Source organism: Triturus cristatus, chromosome 12 (genome assembly GCF_964204655.1).
Source record: "Triturus cristatus chromosome 12, aTriCri1.1, whole genome shotgun sequence".
In the NCBI taxonomy this organism is placed as follows: Eukaryota; Metazoa; Chordata; class Amphibia; order Caudata; family Salamandridae; genus Triturus; species Triturus cristatus.
Window position 1 is genome coordinate 617,525,321 of NC_140595.1, and position 18,875 is coordinate 617,544,195.

At 48.9% G+C, this 18,875-nt stretch overlaps 1 protein-coding gene across 3 annotated transcripts in view; it reads left to right on the forward strand.

Annotated features, from left to right (window-relative positions):
* The window catches only part of ANKRD11 (ankyrin repeat domain 11), a 1,275,279-nt gene that overhangs the window by 1,176,085 nt on the left and 80,319 nt on the right, over positions 1-18,875 (forward strand). The window lies entirely within an intron of this gene.

Genomic DNA, 18,875 nt, shown 5'->3' on the forward strand with positions numbered 1-18,875 from the left:
CTGAAATGATGGGACACAAGGAACCATCCAAACTAAATTAACTAGTGAGCCTTCCAGCGCAAGTAGATACATTTTCAGTCAGTGCTCGAGCGTGGTAGAAAAGAAAATGCCAGCAAGCACTCGAGCACAAAAGAACAGAAAATGCCCAGCAAGTGCTCTAGTGCAAAAGAACAGAAAATCCCCAGGAAGCGCTCCAGCGCTCGTTGAATATTGCCCAAAGTGCACTCCAACTCGGAGACAAGAAATGCGTCACACTGGTTGCGCTATGTTTTTGGGAAAGCACTTCAATTCTTTGTTTTTATTAAGCCATTCAGCGCACAAGTAGTTACATGCTGGCGGTTCCTGTGATCTTTGGTAACAACAATGGAGCGGGACCTTATGCATAGATAAGGCGATATGAGAGTCTCGCTTCACTTGAGGATTTCATTGCGTTGTGGATTCTATGGAGGAGCTCCTTAACTGCTCATGGATATCTGGCTTCCGGCATCAAGGACGCAAGACGAAGCAGCGTCAGGCTCTCCCATCCGGGTTCAAATACTTGATGACCCGGAAGTGGAAACCTGACCTGGCGTGCCTCAGCGGAACGCTTAAAGCAGAATGACGAGACTGCCTGCTGTAGATGCCATCAACTCTTTACCAACCAGCCGTTGAGTAAGGAATAGAGTTAGTAGAGGTTAAAACCCCTCTTCTACATTCACACTGCGTACTTCAGCACTTGGGTTTTATAAAACCCAAACATTGACGTCAGTCTGGGATCAATGACAGTAACACCACATTGACTGGCACTCATTGTGAAACAATCCTGCAGAATAATTTTCGATGGAAATAAATCTGTACATATGCAAGAACCAGATGAACCACAGTCTTGAATCCAGTGACTTTCTTTAGTTATGCAACAAAAATGATACATACATGCTTTCCATTGGCAAATGTTCATTATGAATTGATGTTAATTACTGTAAATTTTGTATCTCTGGAACTCTCTACAGAAGACTTGAAAAGATAGCATGTTTCATTGTAGGAAGAGTAGGGAACGTGTTATGTACACAGGACAATCTAGTCTACATTGCCCTCTATGATTAACACCTGTATATTGTATGTAAAATGTTCTCTGTTTTGTAATGTTCATGATTTTTCTATTCCGTGTCCCTGATAATTAGGTTACCATTTGCTTGAGCTAAAATACACACACAGACCTTTACTTAATAATACATAACCATTTGTACACACACTTGATGTTTCAAAATGGCCACTTCTTTCACCATAGTCAAAAATGCATTCTCTGCCTTGACACTCTAATTATTACAAATAGTGTGGCATACAACACCCCCGCCCCCTCAAACAAAAAAAACTAGGTATTGCCACCGGTAGCCATGTACCTTTGTTCAACCACTATCTTCACATCAGACTTACCTTGAGTCTTGTAATCTTTGCATAAACTATCCCAAATTTAAAAATATCGATTTGATTACTCTTTAAAACCCTAATTTCCGACTAGCTGCGCTCCTACCTCCTAACTGTACCAGAAGTATCCCCTAATGATTCCCAGGTTACTAATCATGCAATGATTGTTTACACATATGGGAAACTTTTTTCTGCCTCTCCGCAAATTGAGTACTCCGGACATACACAACCACTAAGACATGTAGCTTCTCTGACAGTCGACCACATGTAGCTTCTCTGACAGTCGACCACTCCTTTCATGAATGCTTTATCCTTCAGGATAGCCACAAACTCTAGTGTTTTTCATGGCCATTTCCTGAACATTTTTGCCCTTACAGGTACCTAGACTTGTACCCATAACACTGTTACATTTATTACCCTTATGAAAGGACTGTATCTTAACTTTTTGTATTCCCTCCCAGTTCGTGGCATATTTAGCTGTTGATGCACATGCTTTGCATACTCCTGTAATTTAGTGTTGATCTTGAACGTTGTTTTTTTTGTATACCATCTGATTCAGATGTGTCCCTACAGAGCTCAGGGTTGACTCCTCGCAGTGGTCGTTTTCATCCCAATCAGTTTCTCCAGACTCGTTACTTAAACTATCCATGCACAGTGCTCCCTTCAATATTGTTCCTGTCCTCCTAGAGTTTGACTACCAGGATATACAAACCACCCCTTCCTCCTCAACCTTCAAACCCTCCTAGTCCCATCCTCCCAGATCATGAGTATCTAGTTGGTGGCAGGATACGCCATCACCTCCATCACTGGTGGGACATCACCTCGGATCAGTGAGCTCTACAGATAGTCCGAAGGGACTACTCCCTCCCCTTCGAGACTACCTCTCCCTCCTTTCCTCCTACAGACGATTGGCTGATGGAGGATCACCTTTCTTTACTTCGAGAGTAAGTTACTGCTCTCTTGGCCAAGGGAGCCATAGAGAGGATCCCGGTGCCAGATGAAGGCTGTGGTTTCTGTTCCGCTACTATCTGTCCCCCAAAAGGGACCGATGCCTTCGTCCTATCTTTGACCTCAGTGCCCTTAAGTACTTCCTCAAAAAAGAGAAGTTCAAGATGCTCAGTCCTGCTCAGATTCTGCCTGTCCTGAACCCGGGAGACTGGATGGTTGCGCTCGACTTGCAGGACTCTTAATTCCATATTTCCGTCCTGCCTGCCCATCTTCGCCACAAGCACTTTTAGTTCGCTGTTCTATCCTTTGGCCTTACCAACGCCTTTCGAGTGTTCACCAAGGTAATGACGGTGATTGCAGCTCATCCACACAGGTTAAGGGGTATCAGTCCTCTCCTACCTCGACGACTGGCTGTTGAAGGCATCCTCGCCCCAGGCTGTCGTCTCCCACATCCAGACTATGGCATTTGTTGGGGTTCTCTGTAAACGTGCTGGAGTCACACCTGACTACTTCTCAGACGCTCCCTTTCATTGGAGCTGTTTTGAGCACAGTGCAGTTTCTGGCTTATCTTCCCAAACACAGAGTCCAGGATATACAAGTTACGATACCGATGTTTCAGCCTCTAGCCAGGATTTTGGTGAGTGACTCTGCGGCTGCTGGGACTCGTGGCCTCCTGCATCCTTTTGGTAACTCATGCCAGATGGCTTATGTGAGCTTTGTAGTGAGACCTGAAGTTTAAGTGGACGCAGCATCAGGGGCATCTCTCTGACCAAAGCATCTGCAGTGGTGGTGAATGAACCGCCTTTCGGTCAGAGGCAGACACCTCTTCCTTCCCCAGCCAGATCTCACAGTAGTGACAGATGCATCACTCCTGGGATGGGGCAGCCATCTAGGAGAGGTGGTGATCAGGGGACACTGGTCTCCGACGAAGTCGGGGCTCCACATCAACTTGTTGGAGCTTTGTGAGATCTGGCTAGTATTGAAAGCATTTCTTCCCTCTGTCAAGAGAAGTTGGTGCAAGTGTTCACGGACACCACCACTGCCATCTGGTACTGCAAAAACAGGGCGGGTGGGGTCGTGGATCCCTTGTCAAGAGGCCCTGCGTCTCTCGACATGGCTAGAACAGCAGGGCATGACCCTGGATAGTTCAATACCTTGCAAGTTCTTTGAACGCTAGGGTGGATGAACTCAGCCGTGTATGCCTAGCGGATCACGAATGGTTCTCCAGTCTGAGGTGGCGCAAGATCTTTCAACAGTGGGGAGATACTTGGTTAGATCTGTTCACCTCTGAAGAGAACACACAATGTCAGCAGTATTATGCACTGAAATTTCCAATGTGGCTATTGCTCTGCAACACTTTTCGTTGCGAGTGGAGTCTAGGCCTCCTCTACGCCTTTCTGCCCATACCAGTTCTGCCCAGAGTTCTCAAGAGCAACTGGACCCAAGTCATCCATGTGGCTCTGGACTGGGCAAGGAGAGTCTGATATCCAGAGGTTCTTTGAATGAGTATCAATCATTCGATTATGCTGCACCTTCAGTAGGGTCCCCTGTCACAGCAAAAGGGGATTGGTCCTCCACCCTAACCTGTCAACACTCCACCTCCTTGCGTGGAGATTGAGCGATGACAGTTGGCTTCGACATTCCTCCCAAATTATGTAATATCTTTGCGGCCCTCCACTAAGACAGTATACGCCTGCCGCTGTCAAATGTGTAAAATATTGTATAGAAAGGTCTATTGAGCCTCTTCCTGCTTCTCTATCTAATATTCTTCCTTTTATTCTTACCGTTGCCCAGCAGAGCTCTGCTTTGGGTACTTTCAAGGGTTATCTTTCTGCTCTGTCAGCTTTCTTGTGGCTGCTGGACCAATCCTCTTTATTCAAGTCCACTATTGTAAATAGGTTCTTGAAAGGGCTTGTATATATGTTTCCCTTTACACCCTTTATCATGCCGCTGTGGGATCTCTGTCTGGTCCTTACATAGCTTCTATTAGTTCCTTTTGAGCCATTACACAATACTCTCCTCTTGCTGCTTACCATCAAGACAGCCTTTCTAATGGCCATAACATCTGCCCGAAGGGTCAGCGAGCTGTAGGCTTTGTCATCCAAGCCTCCCTACCTTATGACCTTCCTGGATAAGGTGGTGCTTCGCACCCATGCCTCATTCCTATCTAAAGTGGTGATCCCATTCAGTCTGGGTCAGTTGTCCACACTACCCACATTTTTTGCTACTCTGCATCCCTCTGATGAAGAGGAGCATCTCCACCATCTGGGCCCCAAAAGAGCGTTGTCGTTCTACCTTGACTGCATGAGATTTCCAGGTTTCCGGCCAACTCTTCGTGGGTTACGTAGGAGCTTAAAAAAAGGTCTGGCAGTGCAGAAGCGAACCGTTTTGGGCGTGTTCCTTATCTCCATTAAAATCTGCTACACCCTGGCTAGGAAGCAGTCTCCTGACGGCTTGTGAGCCCATTCCACCAGAGGAAGCGCTGCGACCACGGTGTTGGCTTGTGGAGTGCCAGTCCTGGACATCGGCCTGGCTGTAAAGTCAACTTTACTGCACACATTTGCAAGACAATACTGCCTGGACAGGCAGGTCCGTAGGGACCTGCATTTTTGCCCGTTCGGTCCTGCAGGACTCTTTAGTCTAGTAAATCTGTCTGCAGCCAACCACCAGGAATTATGGCTTTGAAATCTATGCGACACTTGCTGTCTGGAGGAGCCACGCTCCAGCGGCACACCCAGTATGCTGGATTCCCGTGTTGTGGTTAGGAAGTCCAGCCATAATCTCCTTGCAACCCTGGTCAGGGCCGCAAATTGCAAGAACTGAGATTGGTCCAACCCGGACGACTCCTGCACCTCTTGCAAAGTGAGACAGCCATCTGTCAGGTATCGGCCCCCCAGCAGCTTGCATCCCCCCTCTCTCCATCTAGTCAAGGAGACCTCACGATCGAGGTCTGTGAACGGGGACATCCACATCATTGGGAGATGTCTGGAAAATGGCGGTTTACGAAACACTATCCTGACTGCACTCGCCCAAGCCTGGGTGACCTGTTGTACTACAAACAGGTGTAATCTGTTTTTTTTTTTATTCTGCTAGCAATATAGACAGCAAGTATACCGCTTCTGGGGTCCCAACCCTTAGACTTTTCTCACAGTTATCCTCATCCGAGCACCATCTGGCCCCATGTTGTAGCTGTGAGGCCAGATAATACAGCTCAAGATCGGGGAGGCAGAGTCCCTCCTAATTGGGGTCAACTTTGAGGACTGGAAAGCCTACCCTGCTGCGCTGGCCCGCCCAGACCAGTGCCACCAATAAACTGTCAAGTGCCTTGGGATCAAACACTGAATTCTGCAACAAATGGATTTATCCAAGTTGTTCCAGATATCACTTATGGTGTCTCACCACCTGCATTTCCTTTTCAGCAATGGAATGGACCAAAGTGTTTTGTGCATACTAACCAGTTTCTGCTTGTGTTCTCCGAGCCAACTTTGCAGCATGCGTTTGACTCAGTATGTCTTTGTGAGGCATTTCCCACGTAAGACTACCTTGAGCGCATCCCATTCAAGTGCTATCATTGAGGCTGACCCCCAGTTGTCAGCAAAGTAACCAGTGATTGTGTCTCTAAGGCGTGATCTAAATGCTGCATCTCTTAGTCTGGCTGGAGTCGCCATGTAGGTACGGCTGGCCACACGTGCGCCCAGATGCACGTGAGGAGCACCTGCCCGTGGTCCGATAGAAATCTGCCCAGGTGCTCCACATCCTGTGTTTGGCCTCCCATTTTCTGGTACACCTGCAACCTATGCAACCTGCTATACGTTTGATGAACCACTGAGTAATAGGTGAACTCACACTTCATGGGGTGGAGAGTACACCAGATAGCTATGCAGTCGACCTGCCCCATGACTGCGGTCAGCACTTCTGCAATGCCCTGCTTGGCCAACACTCTCGGGGGGCCTTCTGTCAAGTTGGCTGTCCAAGATGCAATTGAAATTTCCTGCCCATATCAGGACAGTATCACTTGGTGTAGCCTTGTAGACCCTAGACGTTTCAGGAGAGAAACCCCCACAATGTGCACAGGCATCCCAGTCTCCGTTGCCCCCTCCCAGTCTCCCGTGAGTCCCCCTCTTGCTAACACCATGCATTCTCTTGTGTGCATTGTTCCAGATTAGTATCAATGCTTAGGTCATGCAGCTGCATAAAACATAACTTAATCTCAACCAACCCCGGCTTCCTCCCCAGTGAAAATGCCTAAATATAGGCAAAACTGATGTCTTCCCATTCTTGTGTCAGATAGACCCCCCCAAGCCTTCACTCAACTGTTATTGTGCATGGTGTAGGAAGATTGGATCTTTCTAGCAGGTTACCTCCACTTTTTGCCCGTTGTCAGTATGTTTTTGACTTAGTTTGCTGGGCTCCGTCCAATCAGGACACCAGCATCTGTGCTCTCTCCCCTAAATTGTCTCTGGTTAGTACTTTGGTACCTCCACAATTGGCTACTGGTGTACCCTTATAAGTCCCTAGTATATGGTACTAAGGTACCCAGGGCATAGGTACACCAGGGGTCTCCCATGGGCTGCAGCATGTATTGTGTCACCCATGGGAGTCCTCTTAAATTTTGACTACAGGCCTGCCATTGCAGCCTGTGTGAGTTGGTGCTAGCACCCTTCACAACAGATATGTTTCCTTATATCTGAGGTCACTGCACTTAAAAGCTATATGTCACCCCTTTGGCAGGCTCTTCAGTCCTGAGTGCAGTGTGCTTGGTTACAAGTGTGCGGGTGCGCCTGCATGAGTAGGACACCCCTACAAACCCTGGAGTCGATTATCCAGGCTTTGTAAATGCGGTAAGCCATTTTAGGGTATAGAGTGGACATCAGTCATTAAGAGATGTCTAACTAAATAGTGGCTGCACCAAACCTGGGCATGTTTGGTATCAAACATGTTGTAATCCTACCCCAACACTGAATTTGGTGCAGGAAGTATTATCCCATGTACTGGGGGTTTCCCTAGAGGACACCCTGTACTCCAGGTAACAGCCTTTCAGGGTTTGCTAGTGCTGCTGCCGACCACAGACCCGATTCTGCCCTCCTGCTGCTGAGCTAAGCTCGAGAAGGGGAAGGTAGAACAATAGTTTTCCTGTCACAGGGAGTTGTGACCACCCCCCAGACAGGAATTATTGTATTGGGCTGGATGGGGTGCTTTCCAGCGCCATTAGACTTTTTTGAAGGACACATTTGGTGCCCTCCTTTCTTACTGCGGTTTGAGCCAGTTCAGGAACCCTTGGTTCCCGCTCTGGCATGAAAGTGGACAAGAACAGGAGTTTCCTGCCCTCTGTCCAGCCCCTCCTCTGGGAGGGCCCCTCCTCCCCGAGTCGTTCTAATCCTTTTTCCTAGGGTACTTAATGGCTCCCTTGTGGGTGGGTCCACAGATTTGTCGTGGAACAAGACTCTCCTCTCAAACCAAGACACACTTCGACCTTATGGACAGTTGGAGTTTGTTGTACTTCGACCGGCACCGAGATTGCATCAAGGAAGATTCCTGCTGCTCCTAGTCTTTCTGTTCTTCATGTCTTCTGTGTCTGTTTCTGTGCTTCATCCGGTTATCCATAAGGCCTGTGGGCATCAAGGACATTTGAAGCAATCTCCCTTGGAGTGAAGGAGTCATTCCCCTGCATCTGCACACATCGCAACGAAGCTGACTCTTCTGCTGCTCCTGTCCTCCTACGGACTTCCTGAGGCCCAGCAACTTAGGTGGGGGTTCTACAGTTCCCTAGAAGCCTGACCTGTCTTCTCTGCAATTTTGAAGGCCGTATCCCTCAATGGAGCTGCTTGGATCAAAAAACCCCTGTACACCATCTCGACTTGCTGTTGCCAAGGCTTGTTGGCTCTGCACTCCAGAGACCTTCGGGCTACAAGAAGCTTCAGCCTCCAGCACCTCATCCCTCGAAGATCAGCGTCCTCACTGCACCGCAGGCCTCCATCTTTGGTGAGCTGCACGCAGCAAATTCACTACTAATGTAATGGCGTCCATCTTCTGTTCCAGGACCTGCTTCGAGCTCTCAATTGCTGTCAATATATGCACGCCAGATGGTTCCACGTTCGGCTGCGGGATGCATTTCCACCCTCAGACAGCGCCACACCATGCACTTCCAGGTGACCTTTCCAAACACCATGCTTAGTACACAGGTATTTGATAACTACTAGCCGCAGATTCCTTCACGTAGAATTATCCCCAGGCGTGAGACTGGATCCGTAAACTTTTTTGCCACAGCATCCCTGAGCGCTGGGGCGGGGCAACATCGCGCGACTCCGCCCAGGCGTCCTTTCTGTACGTGACATCAGCGAGGTCACAAGACACGCCCCGGTGCGCCTACGTCAGTTTTTTCCTTTTCCGCGTGCAAAGCGGATCCGATCCTTGCTACAGGCCTAATTGGGCACCTTTTTCTTCCATTTCCTCTTGGTGGAACAGTGCGCGAATGCCTTCAGGCTTCAAAACTTGCACGTTTTGTGGGCGTCTTATGTCGGCGACGGACCCTCACCTCTTTTGTATGTGGTGTTTGGGGGAAGATCAAGGCACACAGATTGTGCGGCGTGCCAACAGTTGAAGCCGAAGTCGTGGCGGGAGCGCCGGATGAAACTTCTCTCGGCGCGTCTCTCCAGGTAGACGTCCTCCCCTCGGTCTGCTTCGGCGGACGGCTTCAGATACGGCTGTGGTCATAGTCCATGCCCTTCTCCGATGTCACGTGAGCATCGCTCCCCGGTGGGTAAGTGTCACAGTTTGTCCCCGGGTGCTGGTTTCTGGCCCACCGGGGGCATGGACTCTCCGCGGGTGATACGGCCCCGCGTGTCATCCTATTGACCGTTTCCCGGTGTTGGGGCGTCGAGAGTCCAAATGGAGACATATGCAGTGGCTTTGCAGGCCTCGCTGGCGTCTCCTTCTCCTTCCCCTCCTGGGGTGTTGGCGGATCCCTCGCCCTGCGAAGGACCCTCCGCGGCGCCGCCGGTGGCTCCGGTGCCAACTGGTTCGGATCCAGGCTTGGAGGCTGGGGTGCAGCTCCTCTGGGGCACCTCCTTCAGGCCATGGCGTCTCTGCCTCACCTCAAACTCCCGCGGGGGTCCCTGTGGTGTCGCGGGAGGTCACCGGGGCTCGGGTCGCATCCCCGAGCCCCTCTCGGTCCTTTGACAAGGTGGTCCTGTCCGGCCTCCCGTGCGGGGTGACTTGGAGGTACCTTGTCCGGTGACGCAGGATGGTGCCGACGTCCTGCTTCAAGCAGCGTACTCTACAGCTCCGCGCAGGAGTCGCACCGCGGATTTGTCTTCGGACGCTGCTTCTCCGGAGGCACGCTGTATATTGGTGTCATCCTCCCCGGAGACTGGTCGCGGTGTGGTGTCTTTCTCAACGGCATCGAAGGGCGGCTCCCTGCCCTTCCTGAGGCAGAGGTGTTCGTCGGAAGAGCGGCAGGTCCCTCATTCTTCGGCTCCTTCTGACTTCCAGGTCTGGCCCTTGCCCATCCCGCTTGGCCTCTGGGACGGCCGCCTTAGTTTGCAGCCGTCGCCCACGTAGGAGCTGCTTTCTCCACCGTGGGGCCCTACGGAGGCGGGGGCATCCTGCGCATGGGTGACCCGGTGGCTCACTTTCCGGCGGACCCTCTATTGGAGGTCCTCCACCAGGGCTCTGGTGGGAGGGAAGTCTTACATCCCTTTGAAGGTTCGCTCCTTTCTTCCTTGACGAGGGCTTGGAGGCGTCCTGCCTCAGGGGACCCGGTGCCTCCGCATCTTCTGCACCGGCACCTCCCCGCGCCGCATGACCTGGCGTGTCTTTCCCTTCACCCCTCAGCCGCCAGCTCCCTTTTGCAGACTGCTTTTCAATACCTGCCGCCACTGTTGACTTCGCCGTCCTGACAGGCCCGCTGGCTGGACTCTTGGGGGCGCAACATGTTCGCCTCGACCAGCGCGGCCCTGTGGGCCCTTAACACCTTGTGTGTGCTGGCTAGGGCCTCCTCATGTTTGTGGGACTCGACTGAGTCTCTGGGATCTGCAGCGTCCCAGGTGTCTGGTCAGGTGGACTTACGGCAGCATGCATTGGATGGCCGGGAGCTTGCGGCGTTTATTCTCCGCTCCGCTCTGGACATCTCAGAGGTGGTGGACCAGGCCATGGCTTCCTCAGTCGCTCTCCGTCGCCATGCTTGGCTTCGGGACGGAGTATTCCCTGAGAATATTCGGGAGGGACTCATCGACCTTCCGTTTGATGGCAGCCAGTTGTTCCATGCCCCGGCCGATGCCGCCATCCAAAGGCTCTTGGCGGGGCTCCGTCCTCCTCCTCCTCCGTCCCCTCCTCAGTTACTTCTGAGTTGGGTTGGTTCTGGGCCTTCTTAGGCCGGTTGTTCTGGTTGTGGAGTGTCTTTTCTGGCCGTTTACGTCTTTCCCTGGGACTTTGGCATTGTTGGCTACTGGATGGCCCTTGTGTTGACTGTGTGTGGGTTCTGCAGGAGTTGTTGCGCGGACTTGTCCCTGAGATTGGACCTTTTGCTTTGCTTGGGCTACTTATCATGCCTTCATCGGGGGTGTTTTTGGTTACTCTGCTGTGAGTGTGCGAGCCTCTTCAGCCTTCTTTCCCTCCTCCATCCACTTGGGGTCGGTGGGGTTCTGCTTGTGGGGTTCCCTTGGCCTGGCAGGGGCGAGTTTCTACCTGGTCCACAGATCTGGTCCCCTGTGGGGTTCCTCTGTTCTGCATTGGCTGGTGGGGTCCTTTCGCAGACCCTCCTTCCCAGGGAGTATGGCTAGGATATCTATTCTACGTGAAGGAATCTGCGACTAGTAGTCTCTATCAGATGTACGAGTTACTTACCTACGGTAACGATGTATCTGGTAGAGACGATTCTAGCCGCAGATTTCTTCACGGCCCGCCCTTCCTCCCCTATTCTGCGAGGACTCTTGGGTTGGTCTTCGGTACTAGCCTCCCGGTGGGGGGCTGTGTCTCCTGTGAGTGCCCTCCTTGTTCTTGACGGGTGGCTCCATCTGGGGGCGGTTCATTCCCCCTTTGGAGGATGGTGCTCCGGTGCCCTGCTGCGCTGGCTGCTCCAGGTTTGGGGGGGGATTGCTTTCTATTCCTGTCCTCCCTCCCCTCCTTCCATTGCTATCCTCTGATTAAGGGTCATCTGGCCTTGTCTTGCCCTTGTCCCTTGTGCGTGGTTGCCCTCTAGGTTGGGGTGACTTGGAGGTTTATTGTCCCTGTCTGTCTTGGGACTGGTCCCATTCCTTGCTCAGGATGGGGGGGGCTTACTACGTGTGCCACGACTTTTACGCATGTTCTTTGCCTACGGGTCACAGGGATGGGAGGTTGTCTATGTGCTGGCAGGGTGACTGCGCAGGTTTCTGCTTCTTCTTTCTTCTTTCCCTGCCCTTGGGTTCTGCGGTGTTGGCACTACTCTGGTGGTGTGGTTAGTCACCGTTTCTTTCCAATTTTTCTGCTCTTCGCACACTGTTACCATGCTTCCACAGTTTTTTATCTGGTGGTTCTGTGTTGTGGTGCGGAAAAGTTCTCCGAAGAAATCTGACGTAGGCGTGCCGGGGCGGGTCTTATGTGACCTCGCTGACGTCACGTATGCGGATGACGCCTTGGCGAAGTCGCGTGATGTCGCCCAGCGCGCAGGGATGCTGTTGCAAAAAAGTTTCCGGATCCAGTCTCGCGCCTGGGGATAATTCTACGTGACGGAATCTGCGGCTAGAATCATCTCTACCAGATACATCGCTACCGAATGTAAGTAACTCGTACATCTGGCCCTCTTGAAGGTGAATTACTGTACCCAGGCGTCTGAGCCCAGTGTTGCATCAGGTGCACGGTTACTGTCACAAGGGGGACCTATTCGCAGTCTCCAACCACACCTCCTCATAGCCTACCCACTGGGGGTGGGGGGGAGCTGAGAGGGCTCACAGATCCAGAACTAGTGCAAGGCGTGGGCTGTCGGTCGTCACAGCGGGCGCCTTGCCCAGGCCTCAGGGTGTAGACATTTCGCCAGGTACGAGCAGGACCTCTCAATGTGCAGAAAGCTGCAAGAGGCGGGTGGGGGTAGGGTCAATAAGAGGGCTCCGGTCAGTCCCCTTTAGTCAGGCTTTCGTTTGCCGCCTTCAGTGCCTTCAGTGCTCCAGCCAATGCCCCCTGGGCCTGACAGTCACTCATAGAGGCTTTCGCCTCCAGATTGCAGTCTGTTGCGGAAGCCCTGGTCTTCGCTGTCCGCCCAGTCGCTGCAAATCACAGGTCCACCCGAGCAGCACCTGGCCTTCAAGGCCATGTAAGCTACATGGCCTTCACTCTCTCCTTTTAGACCTTCCCTCATGTGCCGATGACTACCTCACCTCACTTCTGAGTTGGCCATATAGTCCTCGGTAATATCGCTGTGGCCCAGCTCAATGCTCTCCGATGGCAGAGGGACGCCCTGCCCTTCGGGGAGGGGGTGAAAGCGCATCAGCCAGCCCCCCACAGCCAGGCCTCCGCCCTCTTCCTCCGATGGCCAGTCGTAGGGGCTCTTGCCTCCATTCAGTGGTCTTGGCAATTTGGTCGTGTGTCTCTCAACATGAAGATCCGGGGTGTCCCATCACCCCCACTGCTGTTCAGGCAGGGCCCCCTTCAGTCACTTGAGCCGTCACACGGCCCTCGTGGTAATCCCCAGCCCAGCCAAATGTTCCTCTGAGTCAGTGGAGCCCATGGCAACGCCAGCGACAGCCATGCAAGCCGCAGCCACTTGGCTCACCATCCTCCATGGGCTGCTCCCACATCAACCTGCTGCGGCCCCCGATTTCGGGGCCCTCCTTCCTGGGTTACTGCTGGGGGCACCCCCGGAGGATGTCGGGTGCACTGTATCAGCCAAGGAAAAACAGGCTGGCATGGCGGTCCCCAAGCTGCATGACTCCAGCTCTGCCGACCTTCAGTCCCCAACTAAGATCCGTCAATCATGCGGTTCCCTCGAAGCAAACGGAGCCATCCGCACCCCACCTTTTGTCAAGGGTCCGGGCAGCGAATTGGGGTGCTCAACCAGCAGGGAGCCAGCAGTATACTGCAGAATTACAGCATAGTGCCGGGGAGCTATCTTGCATGACCACGTCCCGAAACGGGCTTCTTATTCTGATAACGCTGATGTATCTAAAAATATTCTATACAGCATTCATCAAAAATCAAAGGCGGCTATAGAATTGGGTTATTCAGTATCAGCACACTCCGCAGTCTCTAATACTTGTAGATCTACTAAATATTTAGAACTACTTCTCAACCTAACGCTATGCAAACTCCTGTTACACCGGCATCTTAGGCTGCCTGTGGGCGGATGTATCACCTTCAAAGCAATGTGTTTCACTTCTTGTGCAATTGAAGAAACTCTTCTTTCAACAGTACCTTTACACTAATCACCAAACAAGACTTTTTCAGTCCCACCCATACCAAAAACAAATTTCGAACTTGCAGAATTTCAATCTCGATCCAGACAGCTAATCTGTGGAATTCAAGCCCTGCTCTAAGCAGCAGCAATCGGAGTGCTTTAAAACGTACTCTTTCCATACAGTGTCTTTCCATTGTGACATTCCCACACCACAAGCTATGATATACGCACCATGCTTTAAGCATGTCTTTGAACATCGCCCAGCACATTCCATGTAGGACATACTACATTTGGCAACCTTCTAATGGGAACTGTGACGACTACTGAGGAACTAAGTTTAACTCGGGATCACTTGATGGCATCTTTAGTGATATAAGGTACTATATAAACTGTACAATATAGTCACACCAACTCCTTCATTGCCAGGTAGCTACTCTATTTATGGTACTTGTTTGACCTGCTTGCTCAGGAGTACAGTTCATGAGGGTAAAGAAGCTGTGGTCCTGAAGTGGGTAATGTCTATGTACAGACACCAGGGCAAACTCCCATTCTAGTAATTTGATCATGAAATTGATGCCTTAGGAACATTTTAACTACCGTCTTTTTGATGGGAAGAACATGTTTAATCCATTAATAGATGATGCCTTCAGGCACTAGAAGATGGGCATGGTCAGAACAAATCGGTGTGTCACATCAAAACAGTACCACTGAAATCTCTCTCCACCCAGTCAGCCAGTAAAGTCGTTTTCCTAAGATAGGGGCCTCTTCACGAAGTCTTTAAAGGCTAGGAGCCTCTTCAGGAATCAGGCAGTGAAACAGGAGTGTTTCAGAAGAAATAAACCTCTTCCTCCATCCAAGAATTCCTATTGACATACCCCAGATGGTCATCCTCCACAATATCCAAGGAGGCCTACTCTGTTGAGCATCACAGCACCCAAATAATCACTGATACATGGTGCCTCTTAGGAAGAAGAATAACTGATTTGTACAGCTTTCATTGCCACCTAAAGTTAAGCCCCCATCCAAGGAGGTTGAGAGGTCCCTCCCGTTACTAGCCATCTAGCCTGTCCTACCCATAAAAAGGATAGGAATAGTGCGAATACTATATTATTAAAAAAAAGGGAGGAGAGCTATGCCATATCTGGATATCTGATCTAAAGTACTTCCTCCACTCCAGAAGATTGATGCGGACTTTGTCTTCAGATTTGGCAGTTGGTCAGAATTACAGGAATGCACAATGGTTCTTCAGCACACATTTTAGTGTACCCTCTGTAAGGAATCAGACGTACCTCTGTTTAACAGTGGTAATCCAATACAATCCATACAAAGCACAGTCATCCTATCAAGTCTTTTCAAAGATCTTGGCACTGGTGGTGGTTGATATGCAGCAGTAGGTGGTCTATTGTTACCTGTACCAGAATCCTACAGGGATGTAGATCACCTGCTCCTGTGTTAAGCCATAAACTAATATACTGCAAGGTCTGCTATAGAGCGTTTACTCCTCCAACTAAGGATCAGTTTTGGGGGGAGATTCACAATGCTTGAGCATCCTACATTAAAAGTTTGTTTGTCTATTGGCATTTCCATAGAGCCACTAGACTGTTTCCAGCTTACAAGAACACTCCTTAATAAAACAGGTTGTACATTGCTCATTGCAAGCTGAATTGGTTACTTTCATAAGTGTCTGCTAAGAAAGAAATGTGATCTAGAGACTACGTGGACTGCTATCCTTTTTTCATGTGTAACAGTATTATGCTTCTGGGATGTTAGTGTTTTCAAAGATCTTGGCACTGGTGGTGGTTGATATGCAGCAGTAGGTGGTCTATTGTTACCTGTACCAGAATCCTACAGGGATGTAGATCACCTGCTCCTGTGTTAAGCCATAAACTAATATACTGCAAGGTCTGCTATAGAGCGTTTACTCCTCCAACTAAGGATCAGTTTTGGGGGGAGATTCACAATGCTTGAGCATCCTACATTAAAGGTTTGTTTGTCTATTGGCATTTCCATAGAGCCACTAGACTGTTTCCAGCTTACAAGAACACTCCTTAATAAAACAGGTTGTACATTGCTCATTGCAAGCTGAATTGGTTACTTTGATAAGTGTCAGCTAAGAAAGAAATGTGATCTAGAGACTACGTGGACTGCTATCCTTTTTTCATGTGTAACAGTATTATGCTTCTGGGATGTGTTAGTGTTTTTCCGCGCCTAACTTTTTATGCTGCACAAATTTAAAGCGGCTTTAAAACAGCCTAACCTAATTTTCACTACATTGTGAAACAATTAGAGATTTAATGTTATTTTAACTAATAAGGGTACACCTATAAGCTTAAGGCTACACTTCACTTTGGATTTATACTGACTAGCTAACATCCTAGATGAAAATAGAAGTGTTTGTTTCAAAAATTAAATTATGCTAAGCCATTACATAACTGTGCCTTGTTATTGAAGTTTCTGTAATAAAACATGAATGTGTATATCATTTAGTACCATTTGCCTTTTTTGCCCAACAGAGTGATAAGTGACTGACGTATGGGTAGTAATCTCCTTATTTAACTACTCTGCCATAATAAATCTATCACAATACGTACATTCTAAAACTGCCCGCACAGTGTAGTACAGTAGTCTCTGATTTTACAGCTTGGGGTTCAAGATTGGTGGAGTGGAGCTAGAATTTGTGTTGTCATGCAAGCATTTAACTTTTGGCAGTGGCGAATTGACCAAACTACAAATTTAATTTCTTACAAACAGGTTAAATGTGAGGGTGGAAAGAAGTCAGAATTTGCGTTTCACATCTTAGCAATAGGACCATTTACTGTTTTCTCAAATTAAGTTCGGTTTAGAAAATGACTGCTATGCATAATTTACTTTGGTTGCTATTTTCAGTAATCAAGGACATTCAAGAAGTGTGAGGCAGTTGTTGCAAATGTTATATGCAGTTCCTAGGTGTAGCATGTTTTGGGTCTCGCCTAGCGAACGCAGCGCAGCTGCTTCGCCTTGGCGAGACTCTATTGTTGTCGCTTTCATTCGCGAAGGGAGACAACCCATGTGCGCGCGCGCACGGCGTCTTTCGGTGTTTCAGCAGAACGCACGCATGGCGCACTTTCACTTTCTCTCCCCCTGCTGCACGCACACGGCATCTTACATTACTGAGCCGAGTTATCACTCGCGTGCTTAATCAAAACTCAATCTGACACTTCCAGGACGTCTGCTTTTGTATGCCTGTCACTTGAAGCTACACTTCCCGTGAAACCGCATTCCTCGCTCCTCCTGCGCTCAAGCTTCCTCTTCTAAGGGCTGCTGCCTCTTACACTTACAAAATGCACTCGTTAAGAGAAAGTTGGTACCACAATACTTATGTACATTACAATTAAGCCGCAAGAGGGAGCCAGAGGAGCATGAAAAGAACGTGAAGCTGTGGTATTTCAAGCTGTTGCTGAAGTGTGCAAGTTGTCAGGGGTAAACAGCAATAGTAACTAGTTCAGAAGTCGAACTAACCAAATAATCCAGTACACAGGCACATTGGGTATTAAAGGAAGGTCAGTGTTGCACATACATGTATAGTTCCGCAGTCATGCCATTTTCTACAGTGCCCCCTATTAAATGCCCTTTCAGTAGGCCATTAGCCAGAGTTCCTAAACCAACTTCCCAAGGCTTTTATCGGAAATGCTCCTCTATGTAAACCATCATCCTTAGGCTAGAATCTGCAATCAGTAATTAATGCCTTATCTCCAAACCAGTATCTCGCATCTTTACAAACACAGACAAGTATCCACAAAGCCCAAGTATGAGAAATTCCCTCCTGGGGCCAGTAGCCACAATACTCCAGTGTGTAAAGCACCATTCTCAGGACTGCACTCTTAATGCCTGGATTTGCTGAACACCAGCCTCACGCCAAATGCCTCATTGGGTGAAAGGCCTATACATTAATGTGCAGGAATCACAATGTTTTGGCATGTTCAATGTTCTGGCATATTCAGTACCACTTAGTCTCCAGGCCAGTAAATAAAGCACGGCAACTCGAGGGCGTGCCATTGAGATTAAGGGACACTGGCCAAGCTGCTGAGGATACGAAGTGGCAGCTGATGCGGAGAAGAAGCCTTTAATATTGAGGGGTTCCTGGCTTTGTGCAGTTAATGGCTCATGCTGATTGTGAGAACATAACCTATTTTACCAAGATTTTATGTGAAAGTGTGTGATTTATGAAGCTTTCCTGAATTATCAATCGTGTCTCGCCTTCTCATGGAAAAAAGATTTGAGAATCGGGCCTTGATGGGGACCCTTAAAGCAAAGAGCAAGTCGAAATGGATATGAGACAGGTTTCAAACACTCCAACACTGAAGGGAAATCAGCTACTTTAGTGAGGTCAGCTTTACTATATAAATTTATAATTTTCTTTGCAAAGAATGACTATCGGGACCAAAGATTAGGATAATTCAATATTTATTAGTTACTGCTTGTGAGGCCAAGGGGGTTATATTTAGACCTAAGTACCAATCGCATACACCTTTAAGATCTGTAGTTTTAATGGCTAACCAAAACAAACTGTGTTCGTTCCAATGATACCGTAATTTCAAGATTACGTACAGCTTACTTTTTGTGCTTTTATATAGCAGCGATTTACCAACAGTAGAAAACAATGTGTTCTAGTTATGTTTCGAGAAGAGTTCGAAAGGAGACACAGAAGTGGCAAACTGCCTCACTGTTTTCTCTTTCGACAGTTCTTTCCTTTTGGATAAGTGCTTCCATTGTATTGTATTTGTGATGTATGCATGACATTGGACCCGTTGGTGTAAAGGGTCCAATGTAATAATTTACGTTTTGCAAATCAGTGCTGATCTGTTGGAACTGCTGTGGTAGGCTTTAATTACAGCCTCTGAGCACTATTTTTTCAAATAGCTTTGTCCTACCTGTTGCAGGTCTGACAAGCTTTCTCCTGACGCCTTAAAAAAATAATTATAGCACGTATTTGCAATGTAATAGGTCTCCCATTTGCAAAAGTTTAAGCTATTGGCATTATAAATGACAATGCTTTGTATCTGTTTTAAAAACAACACATAAATAAAAGGCACTCATTTACAATGCCAATAGCTCAAACTCTCGTAAAAGCGGGACCTATTGCATTGCAAATGCTTGTTTATTAATGGTTTTGTAA